We start from the raw sequence: 12,856 nt of genomic DNA on the forward strand, positions 1-12,856 counted from the left end.
GTGTGTAAGTGAAAACGGATCCATACATTCCGAGTTGAACTTCCAAAATGGGATTCAAAGTTGAACGTTTAAAGTTGTTAGCAAGAACCGATGCCCCAAGCTGCAACTTATTTCCCCCGTAAATCTTTTAAGCTGAAATTATATCAAAGTTAAGGAAATGTATGTTTGTTGGTTGCGTATTTCGCTTCGGTCCCAGCTTTCTTTGAAATGCGCCGCAAAACTTTGATTTTTACGCCCAAAAATGTTGGTGTGAATTTATGGACTTTCGTACGGTTCAGTAAAAGTGTGAAAGTACGGAGTTTGAAGTTGAATATGGAACCGCTTGAAAAACATTCCTTGAGATTTGAAGGCAGCGAATAAATAAATCTTTCGCGAAATATCTGCTTTGTAAGCTACGTTTCGTGTGCCGAGGTATTCTGAGCCATCGATATCGGTATCTCTATTTTTAGAATACAAGGGAAACGTCCCATAGAATATGGTTTGTCCTGTATTTTATTTGAATTCCTTAAAATACAAATAGAGATTTCCGGATGCAAAAATACAAATAACCTGATCCTTTTTTTTTAATAAATGCGGACAACATCACACACATTGTTCTGAACCCAAAGTAAGTTGCCAAAGCACTTTTGTTATGGAATTCAGATACAACGAAGGTACCACAAACACCCAGACCCGAGACAATGTAGAAATGTGATCTTTTTTTACATTGACCCGACCGGGGATCGAACCCGGGACCTCAGAGTTAGCGACACCTTGAAACCGGTGCGTACGCCACTCGATCACGGAGGTCGTCAAATCGTTGTCGATTCGTTAGCTACCATTTCAAAGAACCGAGAATATTGGTACAAATCAAATAGCTCAAACGCATGTGAAACAGAAGCATCTACCACTCACATAATATTATGTATTAAGACTTTAAAACAGAACACAAATCCAGACGCGACAGACTCAACACATCCTGAAACATGGCACGTTTTGAGCAAGTTACCTATTCGGAACTGCAAGCATCACTGCCATAAATCATTCTAGAGCATTGTTTATACCGACAGATGGCGCTAGCTGTATGTGTTAATATTCGAGCCTCGTTCCCGACCTGTCTACGTGAGGCAGAGGGAAAATGGCCGGAATTAACGGTTTGCATCGAGACTTTTTATGGCGTTTATAGGGTGATGGGTGATGCGATTTTTTATGTCCATACTGGTGAATGATGGGGGTTTTTAATGGTTTGGGAATGTTTTAAGACGACGAGTTTAATTGAAATGGGAATGTTCTGGGATGTCCTGTGAGAGTACGTTTTTACACCAAGCAAAGGTGTAATAGGCTTTAAATAGAGCAATAGGATTTATATTAATGACGATGATGTTTAGACAATACCATTTACTGAAAGAATAGAGGAAAAAAAAAGTTGCGGTAGTCGATCAGAATAGGTCCTTTAAAAGAGGAAGATGTCAAATCTTCTACTAGGTACAAATATTTTATAGTTTTAGATCAGTGTCCTTATTAAAACTGATACTTAATCACTCTTAAATAAACAAGTCGAAATATTATAACATTCGAAAAATCTTTCCTGAAACAGTAACGATATCTTTATTATCTCACGTAATATAATGAGCCAATCCTATACCAAAAGGGGTATTCACACAGCTTTTTCAAATATTAACATATGAGTACATTTTCGGTGCTAATGCGAAATGTCAAGTACCACAGCCTCACGCCCGAACTGTACGCGTTTGAAATGTATATCATTTTAACTGTTGCTTACTTATGTAAATGAGCTGCGGTTAATTTTAAGGACCAGCGTTTGTGGTAATTAGAGGCATGTGTAGAGGCAATTGTGTTTTGAACCTTATTATGTAGAGTCTTTCCGGGACTTAATTGGAGATGGTAGTTTTATCCTCATAGATTCAATTATAAGCGTAAATTTGGATAAACATATTTCATCAATTTTATATTTCTCTCTTTCCGGTTAAAACTAAGAATAATTTGAATTTTCAGAAAAAAATGTACAAGTTTACTTTATACTTATTCATTTTTTTACTAGAATGTTGTTATATTTTTTGCGTATACAATACATGAGGTATTAACTAGTCACACAGATATTTGCCCCTTACCAACCTTTAGAAACTTTATAGCAAATATTCCAATAGTGACTTACCAAATTGCCCTAATTTTACCAACTCAAGCGACTTCAAAAAAACACAAACTACAGTCGTTCCTTTCCGAGATGCGAAAAAATGTAACACATACATGCATGCGGGATCATTAAATCTGACTTTAACTGCGATGCGTGTATGTAAAGGCGTGTTCTAATGAAGTGACTGGGGAAAGCCCGTAAAGGGCCCTCGTAGCCCACTTGCTTTGATTCCAGGGTAGATGTTGCTTAATGTAAGAGAGTATCTTTGAAAGCAACGAAGCTTGGTGTGTGTGTACTCTGCCTGAAAATGCCTGACAATGGGGTGCGGCGTGCGTTCTCTTTTGGGATAAGGAAGTTTTGGGGTAACGACTGGTCTTTTGCATGTTACAAAAGATTTTTTTTTGTTTTGCAGAAGATTAATGTCAAAAAAAGAAATAAGTGAAGTTTAATAATGTGCAACTTTGTTAAGGACTTATATTTATAAAAATTAGGTAAAAAATGAGGAGATGTATTATGGATATGCATATTAAAATCATAATTTTGACATATTTTCATTTTTAATGAAGCCATTAATATAAAATCCTTGAGCGTGTCATGGAAAGCAAATGTAATAATTTATGATACCTATAATAATCTTGTAAAACAAGAATCGTTATTTAATCATAAATTCACGAAAATAAACCAACAAGCTTCGTAACAAATGTAACTAATTCCACGTTTCAAATGTAAAACCACTTTTAAATATATTAAATTTGTAGAATTCACGTCTTGACGGTTCAGACTTACTCCATCGCTGGAGATGAGATTACACGCACGGGGTACGAAAGAGGTTTATTTAAAAGATCTACTCTGTACGACAATAGCAGAAAACTGTTTTAAATGTACCTAGAAGGCATTTCAAAATGCTATAATATAAATAAAATCAAAATATGACGTCTTTAAAAAAAGCAACTCCCGCATTAAGGAATTTATTCCTTATATCTTGAAGGGTGGTTTCATAAACATCCAACCCGCATAGACTTAAGTCAATCTTTCGTTGATCACACAAAAGTTTGAATAAGCCAAGCGTAGAGGTGTGCATGTGTCGTGCGTTCGATCCCTACTCGCAAGCACTCGGTTATCTGTGCATTCAAGTCTTTGGCATTTATTGATATCATCAAAATGCACGTTCCTTTTTTAGTTTTCTACCGTGTCTTGCTATGGCAAAACTAGCAGTTAGTAGCATAAAGAATCACAAATTAAATTTAAGAAATTCAAAACACTTTTGAATGAAATGAAAAACGTTACTTTCCATATCGACTGATGTTCACCAGTGCACTCATATTTTTCACATTCACTCCAATTTACTGTGTGTAAATTCCTTAAAACAAATTTACATACAAGTCACAAACCTTCTGCATAACCTGCTCTACGCCAAGAGTACCAGAACAGGTGGCGTGTTGAATTAAAACGTGAACAAAAGCCCCTACACAATGAAGCAAGAATGAAAAGCGAACGAATAGACGCTTTCAAGGCGTGCGTAATGAAATCTAACGTGCTATGTGCCGTGGTTTATTTAAAACGTGTGTAATATGAAGCTTTTAGAGTTTCGGTCTTTTTTTATCTACGTGCTAGAAAAAAGGTTATTTATTCGATGTTGTATGCTAAACTTATTTGGCACGTTCTGGGTAAACCTTTTTTTGAATGAAAACTCATCACATGACTTCTTCTGGTTTGGATTAAGCGAAAGATAGTGTCAGGCTTTTACTGACTACACCCAGCCATGTTCCTTCCTTGGCCTTTTGTGTGCCGGGGCCGCAGTAACCCTTTCTGACAACCCCGTTGCAAGCCATCACTCTTATTGGGCTCTACAAAGACGCTCTACCTTAACTAAAATGGATTTTAATTTCTGTCTTTGAGGTAGTTGGCTAATAAAGTATTAACTATACGTAGCCAGAAATTGTATGCATGCTGCATACAATTTTGACACACCATATGAACGAATCATTCTGATTCCTTTCCTTTACAGTTATCATCCTCGTAAAAAGGTCTCTAATCTTCATAAAAAATATAGTTTTCTTCAAATCCATAATCCACTTAAAATCTAGGTATAAAAAGCCAACAATCTACCAAAACATTGTAATTTCATGACCCTCACCCAAATAAACTCTGCATAATTTCCAAAGGAACAAATCGTCTGAAACATTAGGCGCTAAATTCACGAAATAAACAAAGCCACAGGTGTGGGCAGCAAATTTAATACGAACTGTATAAGACTGGCCTCTGTATAAATAATTCGCCCTTAAATTCCATTGTATTATGCTGAGGACACACTGGGTTTAGTTTACTAGAAGAGCCTAAGATTGTTTTAAAGGAAAGTGGTTATAAAAAACCTTTTCTAACACATGTTTAATTAAAAAAGGAATATGTAATATATGCCTATGTAAATTTATTTTTTAAGTCCATACTAATTTTGATTTATGAGACTTGGTTAAAATCCTTACTGTGAACTATATTTGGTACTGCCAGCGAAAATGGCTGAACAACGGTATCATGTAACATTTTTTGTTTCATATTTATTTATTTGGTCATTTTGGTTACGACCCTAAAATTACCGTTTTATATTTACAACGATCTATCTCATTCATCTAATTACGTACCTATAATAAATACCTAGAGAAACAAACACATAAATACCTATATCTTTATGTAGTCAAATTAACATAATAAATGTAATTTTATAGGCTCATTTATAATATTTATCCACAATATTGACCGGTTATTGTTAGCAATATTAATGGATGCAATTTATTGCCTTTAGCTAGTTTTATGATACAATATGACATTGTGATGGTCTTGTTTGTGTTGTATATCTTTATTAATTTGAAATATTATTGCGAATAATGTGTTTCTAATATGCTTTTATTAGTTTATTTAGCTAATAATACCAATTATAGCCGATCATAAGTACCTATCAAATTAAATAAGTTTATCTGATTAAAAGTCATTATTACAAAATTAGACATTAAAATTAGTATGATTTAAAATATACCCAAGGACAGCATATAAATGTCTCACTGCTGTCCAATATTTGGGATCCAGGTTTCATACAATGTTTTCCTTCGTCGTTTGTCAGTGGTGTCGGAATAATCAAAAAATATTCGTGCATTTAAACCCCGCCTAGAACCGATCACAATAAATATTAAAAACGATGATTACAATTTCATAATTGATTATGCGATTAACTAAACTGTTTAAAATTTAATAAGAGAACCGATGACGGTGTGAATATGTTACCTAACAGGTTACCTAACAGTTGTTACCTAACAGGTCTATTGGCGTATCCAGTGATCGACCTTCCTTGTTTAGACCTCAATACAGTTCTAAGAGAACTGGGAATGTAGGGTCGAAGTAACTCTTCAAGCGTCAATAATTAATATATTTCGAGGTGATTCGATCCTATCCAGGACGTAACAGTTAGGACAAGTACAGATTGTAAATCCCATAATAATTGATTAGCTTAATATTTATAACATTTTAAGTTGCTAATAGGGAAGGGAGGTGGAATTAACAGTAAAAATCTATTTGTTTATTTATTTTATGTAAGAATTAGACCTGCTGCTAAACGAAAATCAGAATAGGAACTGACGTGTTGACCTCAACCATCTTGTAAAGTAGATATAATAACAAAATATGATACTTATTTAAATAACGCGAAAGATAAATACAAAAACCAATAAACCGATTTAGGCGAAACTTAGTAAACAGATAGTTTATTTAATTTTTATCGCGATTTTATCGATTTTAGCGGGCGGGCATCAGTGTGATAAATAATATTGAGAATCGCCTATTACAAAAAAGTTAATGTTCCTTAAAGAAATACTTAATGGGCAGTTTACCACAGTCCAGTAGTGCCTACTGAATTCAGAACATAAAAGACCTCATATACCAAGTATAATCATACAAGACGCCCGATAAGTCCAAAGAGTTATTTCAATAAGATAACATGTTCAATGTTAGGTCAATTTACGTCAAATCGTGTGTAAACTACTTTTGTCCGGTGCTTGGTGTCCATTGAACAGAAACTGATAAACTGATAGTCATGGTTTATGCGGTTTTAGGAGTTCGGGGTTAACATGAGATAGGGAAGATGAAAGTGAGTTGAGTGTAAGTATTTAGGTACTTTTATCATACATTCAAGTCTTTTTCCAGTATTTTTTCCGTACTAATGATTTTAATCCTTGCATTAGACACCCAGAATCAGGACAAGCATTCGTGGATCACTCAAATATTTTTCTCTACGCGTAGAATGAACCGGCGAAACGTTGCGCCCGTTGTGTAGCTACATTTACCACTAGACTATCGGTGCAGACATATCGGGGCGTCAGCCCTTATGGGTTCCACAGAGCTTCCTTACATCTTTTTCAGGCGCTCGTGAAACACAAACGTACCGTCTTTCGTGGTCGTAGTCCTGGTCTGGCGCTGAGCTGCCCATCATTCAACGTCCTTAGGCCAGCGCCTATTCTATTCAGGAGTCATCACGTGGCGTATTATCTATTCTGATTCCCAAAAAACGAACGTCAACTATTTCATCGAAAAACACTAACAAATCCCTGTTTGTAAGAGAAAGTTAAGAGCAGAGATTAAGAATTTCCTACCTAGGTTCCCTTTATCGTGTGACCTAGATAGAGCCAAAGTCTATATTAGTCTCGTAAATCAAGGATTAACTGTAGATTTGAGTTATTTGGCTCGGGTCGTCTTACAAGTGTAAGTCTATCTATCGATAACAATGAATAGGGTCAAAGTTAGGTTATAAGACGGAATCTTAGTTACTTGGACTTCGTGCATTGTAAGCAAAACTTAAATAACAAGGTTTATGTAGACGTTTATATGGGGCGTTTGTATTTTGTTGGTCAGCTCTTCAAATGGTATGTAAGTGAAGTATTTAAGCATTAACAACTAATAATATTTAGGATTTTGCATTGAGAAAGACCGTGGCAAAAAAGTATTTTAGATAGGTAACGATTAATAAAAACAATATTTTACATAATATATATCGCCACTTATATCCTTAACATGAAAATTCCGCAATAAATTTTTTTACTGGAAAAAGAGCTTTATAATAGGAGCCTATTATAAAGCTCTTTTTCCAGTTAAAAACATAAATTTGTCGTGTCTTTTGAGTGGTAATTGTTCTTTTTCAAGTATGTATCTCCCTACAAAACTCTTACCAATCGACCGTCTTAGAAATCAAGCTAAAATAAAACTAAGAACGAACATTATTTTAATCGAGGACCCAAGTGCGATTTACGAGCGCAACACAGTTCATTTGAGGGGCAAAGTCTAATGAAGTATGACCAAGTCACAGTGGACATGAAGCCATGTGGAAGAGATATAAGTGTCCGCTAAGAAAGTCTGTGATCTGACCTTGTTAAGGAATTGAGTGAGGATTGGTGTTATTAATAACTAGTAGTTACCCGCGAGTAGTTTTGGCGTGAAAGCGAGACAGACAGGCAGAGATCCTTCGAATTTATATTATTAGTATGGATTATGTTCTTGGCTTGTGTCGCAAGACACCAGCCAGAAGCACGGGACATCTTTTAAAACACGTCGTGTGTACACAGGTGCCCTATTAAAATATTAATAAATATTGTTTGTTTTTTTGCAGATCCATGCAAATTTCATCAAGGGTAAGATTGTATTTTATCATTCTGTACCATTCAAGTGGCGACCGGTCATCACGATGACGTCATTATATAAACCATATTAGTTTAACTGCTAATATGCTAGTTCGTCTAACTAGTTTTTAATCAATTTAACAAACTTAATCAATTAAAACATTAATAAAATCAATTTTGTGCGAAACCATTACTTTATGATGACACAATAGTTTGACTTAATTTCTCTCATTTTTTATATTTTGTAGGCGATATTAAAATATGTCTTCTATACAATATCTAACATAAAAAAAAAATATTTCTCTCCATACCGCCTGCCTTCTAATTCATCTACACACATTGCGATACAGGTGGTACAAACAAACTACATTATTTATATAAACATAGCTAACATACACAATACAGCCCTATATTAACAAACGCTTGCAAGGGTCTGCTGGGGTTAGTTTCATTCAGCTACGCGTAATTTTAGCTACATCAAAGACCCATTGTCTTTGTTCTAACTTCGTGGGGCAGAAAGCAAAATACCAGACGAGGTGTTTATTTATTTTGTTTAAATTTCACACTAGTAAAGTTATTGTGTCTGTATGTGGAAAGTAAATTTACCGTATTACAATGCTAAGGTAGTGTTTGTTTTTATATTAAAATCTGTGTTTCGCTGATTTTTTCATATATATTCGAAGAAGTTATCGTTATTTTACTTAATATACGGTTGCAATTTTATTTCATTGTTATATGATACGCGCAGTAACGTAATTTAAGTATATATATATGCATCTGTCTAATTTATGAACGTACTATTTAATCAGACTTTTTTATCTCTAAAGAAAAAAAACATTATAAAACACATACTTATCACACTCGACTGACATGTGCGAAAACGTTGCATAGTATCATTAGCCTATATTTTCCTTAAGCCCTCCCTATTTGAAAAACATCTCTAAAACAAAAACCTACCAAACCTGCATCACCTACCCTTTGATCAAGAACCGACTTATTATTTTTACTCTAACGTAAGCCCAAAACCAAAACACCCCCCAATTATCACCGCGAGCATAAATAACGGTGCAACCCCATTTAACCCCGTCTTAAGTTTCGTGTTATCTCTACTTTAGATAAATAAGTCATCGTTTGGCTAAAAGCCTTGGAGATATATTTAGAAGCATTTATTGGGATATATTTGGACACGTGCTGCCGCTGTGTAACATATGTATGTATGCGCGTTAATCCTGGGATGAAGGGGTTAGGTGCCTATGTATAGTTGTAGGTATATTGTGTAGGGTGGTTTGTTTTGGTTGTATTTACGATGAATGTAAATTGTCTGTTCTAAAAGAAAAAATAATTTTAAGTAAAACATGCGAATGTGCGAAACTACGATACTCTCAAACAACGATAAATGATACATTTTGACAATGTTTCGTTTGTCCTCAATAAAAAAAAGAAACAAAGGACAATATAATGTATCTTTCATTGCACACAAAATTAGAATAATATCCATTTCAAACAGGTTTATCTTAAAAACAAAAAATACAAAAAAAATTGTCAAGACGCCTTCTAAACTGGGTATAGCAAAAAATCCTTCGCAATCTGCCTACACCAGCCGGTCCACAAAAACGATTTGTTATTCTTCTTACGGAGTAATGATAAATAGATTTACTTAAACAAATGAGAAAATAATATAAGGTACCTTTTTGTATAAATTGATCTGCCATTGATGTGGCTGGTTAGTTTGATAAGGTACCTTTCAGGATAAAAGGAGAGTCTTTCCTTGTATTAAGACTGTTACAAGAAACACTTTTCTTTCCTTCCTTATTCGGCCTATTTATAACTGTATATTTTATTCTTAACCTATCTTTAAGTCCCCTTATAAGGACTATCTAGTAATTAAAACTGTTTGCAATACCATCATATCATCTTATTTTCGTTCTAACTAGACTATAAAATATTTGTACGCAGAGCAGAATAATATGCAGCTTATTTAGTATTGTAACAATATCCTTACAAATTATTAAATATTTTATTATATTCTGTTGATGCTTAACTATTCTAAAACTAATCTTTAAGGCCTACTTAAAATAAAGCAATTTAATTTTGATCTTTCAAGCTAAGGTACGGTAAGGTACGGTTAAACCGCAAGACTAATTAAATATTTCTTTATGTGCCTATAAAAATACTTTAGTATAACCTGTTAAATCCGGTCAACCAGTCAGTCCAACTAGCGACACATTAGGTTTCTTAGGCTAAAAACAAAGAAATTCGCAAGATGTCGAAAATTTATCGAACCAAAACGGCAAAATTAATACATAAAATATGTTGAAATTTTAACTGTGGTTCATGAGAGCCTGGTGACAAACGGACAGGCAAACAGCGGAGCTTTAGTAATAGAGTTTTAAACCATAATCCAGTCTTAAATATTAAATATAAACTTTGAAAAGTTTTTGCCATACCGAAAGTATATTAAGTTCTCATCACGGCTTTATCATTTCTGAAGCAGGACTGCAGTTGACGTCAACTTAAGTAGGTGAAGGCTAATATTTAAATTAAAATATGGCGGCCCGAGCTCGGCCGTAATTTCATAGTGAAGTTGAAATACATGGCTGGTCCACTTAAGAAATGATTGATAGAGATTTTAATTTTATTAAGTTTAGATATATTTGGCTTCCTTTGGATTTACTTTAAAATTAAAATATGGGTATGTTTTCTTTCGTATACAGGGTTGGACAGGACTTTAGGGTGTCTAATGTCTCATATTGCCTCTATCATAGGCAAAAAGGATGTAGAGACGGTTAAACATTTAAGAACCTGGAACGAAAAAAGAAAAGTTGAAAAGTGCTGTTTACTAATAGGGGTGTTAGTTATGTAGATTATCAAAAAAAATGAATAAATTTCGTCGTTTTATTTATAGTGTTTGTTTGGAATTCAAATTTTCTAAAATTTCTTTTTGTGTAGAAGAGTCATTGAATACAGAGGATTTAGTTACGTTCAATCAACAAACCGACCAGTCACATGAAAAACTAACCGAACCTAGCTATATCCAACCATACCCTATTGTTATTCAGAAATACGATTCCACAAAAACCCGCAGTTATTTCTCTACACCTGAAATACGCGCACTCTATTTCCCCGTATCAAAAGGACAAGTGCCTCTAGTTGTGACGTCAAGCCTCATATGTTTGCATAAATAATATGAGTGTGACCCTTCAAATGAGGGTGTTAGGGCTCGAAGGGATGACAGTAGTGCCTCATTTGTAGGAGCGTCTATTATGATGGAGGGTACAAGAGGTTGTAGTGGAAGTCTGTGGAAGGATGCTCTAGTTTTGGGGTGGTTTTAATTTAGTGATTGGTAGAGTGACAGGCAATTTTTTCGCGTAACCTGTAATTTTCAAATTTAATCAAAATTCATTCTTTTTCTTTACATCATTTCATAAAATAGCACTTTTTGAACTTAAATCATAAGAAAGAATCATAATATTATTAATCAGAACTCTATAATATAATTTAATATTCCACAACGCCCATCTAGTCTTAAACTAAACAGAGTTTGTATTATGAGTACTAGAAAACTGATAAACATACTTATATACTTCTAAATACATACATAATATATATAAATTACACCCAGACATAGAACAAATGATCGTGCTTATCACATAAACATTTGTCTTGGATGGCAATCGAACCCACGACCTCCGGTATAGCAGTCAGGGTCACTAGCCACTAGACCAACAGGCCCGTTTAAAGAGTGTTCACTATTATAACATAACTGAGCAGCAAAATAATCAGTGTTGTTCTGCCTTTCTTTGGCCGGCTGGCGGTTTTGCAATATATTAAAACAATTATTATTAACCATTTCCATTATCTATTTCACGAGTATCTACTCCAAAACTGTATCGTTAACATTCACAGAAACGTGGATGAAATCACGGATAACAGCTAATTGTAATACATAATTGGATGTTACGTTTAAGATTTGCGCTGAATGTCGGCTCTTTCAACTTACATCTATGTTTGCAACTACTAGGAATCGTTATTAAATGTTGTAACGGTTTACTCACGCGTATTAATTATCGGGGTAGCCCGACTAGTTTCGGACCCAACCGGAGCCCTTAATCATGAGCAGACGCGGCGGGATCGCGTGAGTAAACCGTTACAACATTTAATAATGAATCATTCTCACGATAGTTACTATCAAAATACTAGGAATCGTTTCAGAATTATGTGTAGCTATCAGACTTCCTAGAGCTTCCTAGAAGTTCCAACGTCAGTCAACCTGTAGTTCTCGTGACTTCAAACCCAATCTGAAGAGTTCACATTAATGTATCTCCATTATTATTTCCGTGACATCTTAAGCCTATTACTGTCAAAGGGAAAATCTTATTTTCTCTTTTTCCCAAATAGAATATGACTCCACTCTCCACAATACCCGACATTAAGACGCAAAATATTGAAAGTGTATACAAATCATTCATAACACCATGAGAGTACTCCAAGTCAAATAAACTTAATAACAGCGCCTCCCAAGATTCCAACATAAATTATTCATTTTAACGGAGGAATAAATCGTGATTTGCGAATCTCACCCTTTTGTGAAAGTTAACGTACATTACGGAAACGCTAATACGATTGAGAACAAGACATTTGGAGAGATAGAAGCGTCTCTTTTTACTTTAGCATGGAAAATTGAAGTTATCTTTGACTAAACGATATGAGCTTATTTATTTATTTACACTTTTATACAATGTTTGTACAATGGCGGACTTAATGCCTGAGGCATTCTCTACCAGTCAACCATAGGGTGATGCGGAGATATCAAGAGGTACGTGTATTTATTCTGCTGCTAATTTGAACTTTGAAATTGGAATCCTTAATGTCGTAGGTACTGTTAATTAGCAAATTTTAGAAGACGTTTACTGATAAGGATTTGGTAAAGGTTGCATATCATGAAAACTTCCGTGAATAGTCCAACACTTCATTTCACCTTTGAGTCTGGATTTGAAGGCTCAAGCTGTCACATATAGGTGATACAAAAAAAAATGCTGATCAAATTAATGACCATACAATCATT

General features: G+C 34.6%; 1 protein-coding gene across 1 annotated transcript in view; it reads left to right on the forward strand.

The window, feature by feature from the left end:
* Window positions 1–12,856, forward strand: part of LOC113505309 (protein TANC2) — a 267,418-nt gene that overhangs the window by 25,760 nt on the left and 228,802 nt on the right. The window contains exon 2 of the mRNA XM_026887933.1: window positions 7,782–7,803. The gene's annotated coding sequence lies outside the window, so the exon portion shown is untranslated. The remainder of the gene's footprint in view (window positions 1–7,781; window positions 7,804–12,856) is intronic.

Source organism: Trichoplusia ni, chromosome 25 (genome assembly GCF_003590095.1).
Source record: "Trichoplusia ni isolate ovarian cell line Hi5 chromosome 25, tn1, whole genome shotgun sequence".
Lineage (NCBI taxonomy): Eukaryota > Metazoa > Arthropoda > Insecta > Lepidoptera > Noctuidae > Trichoplusia > Trichoplusia ni.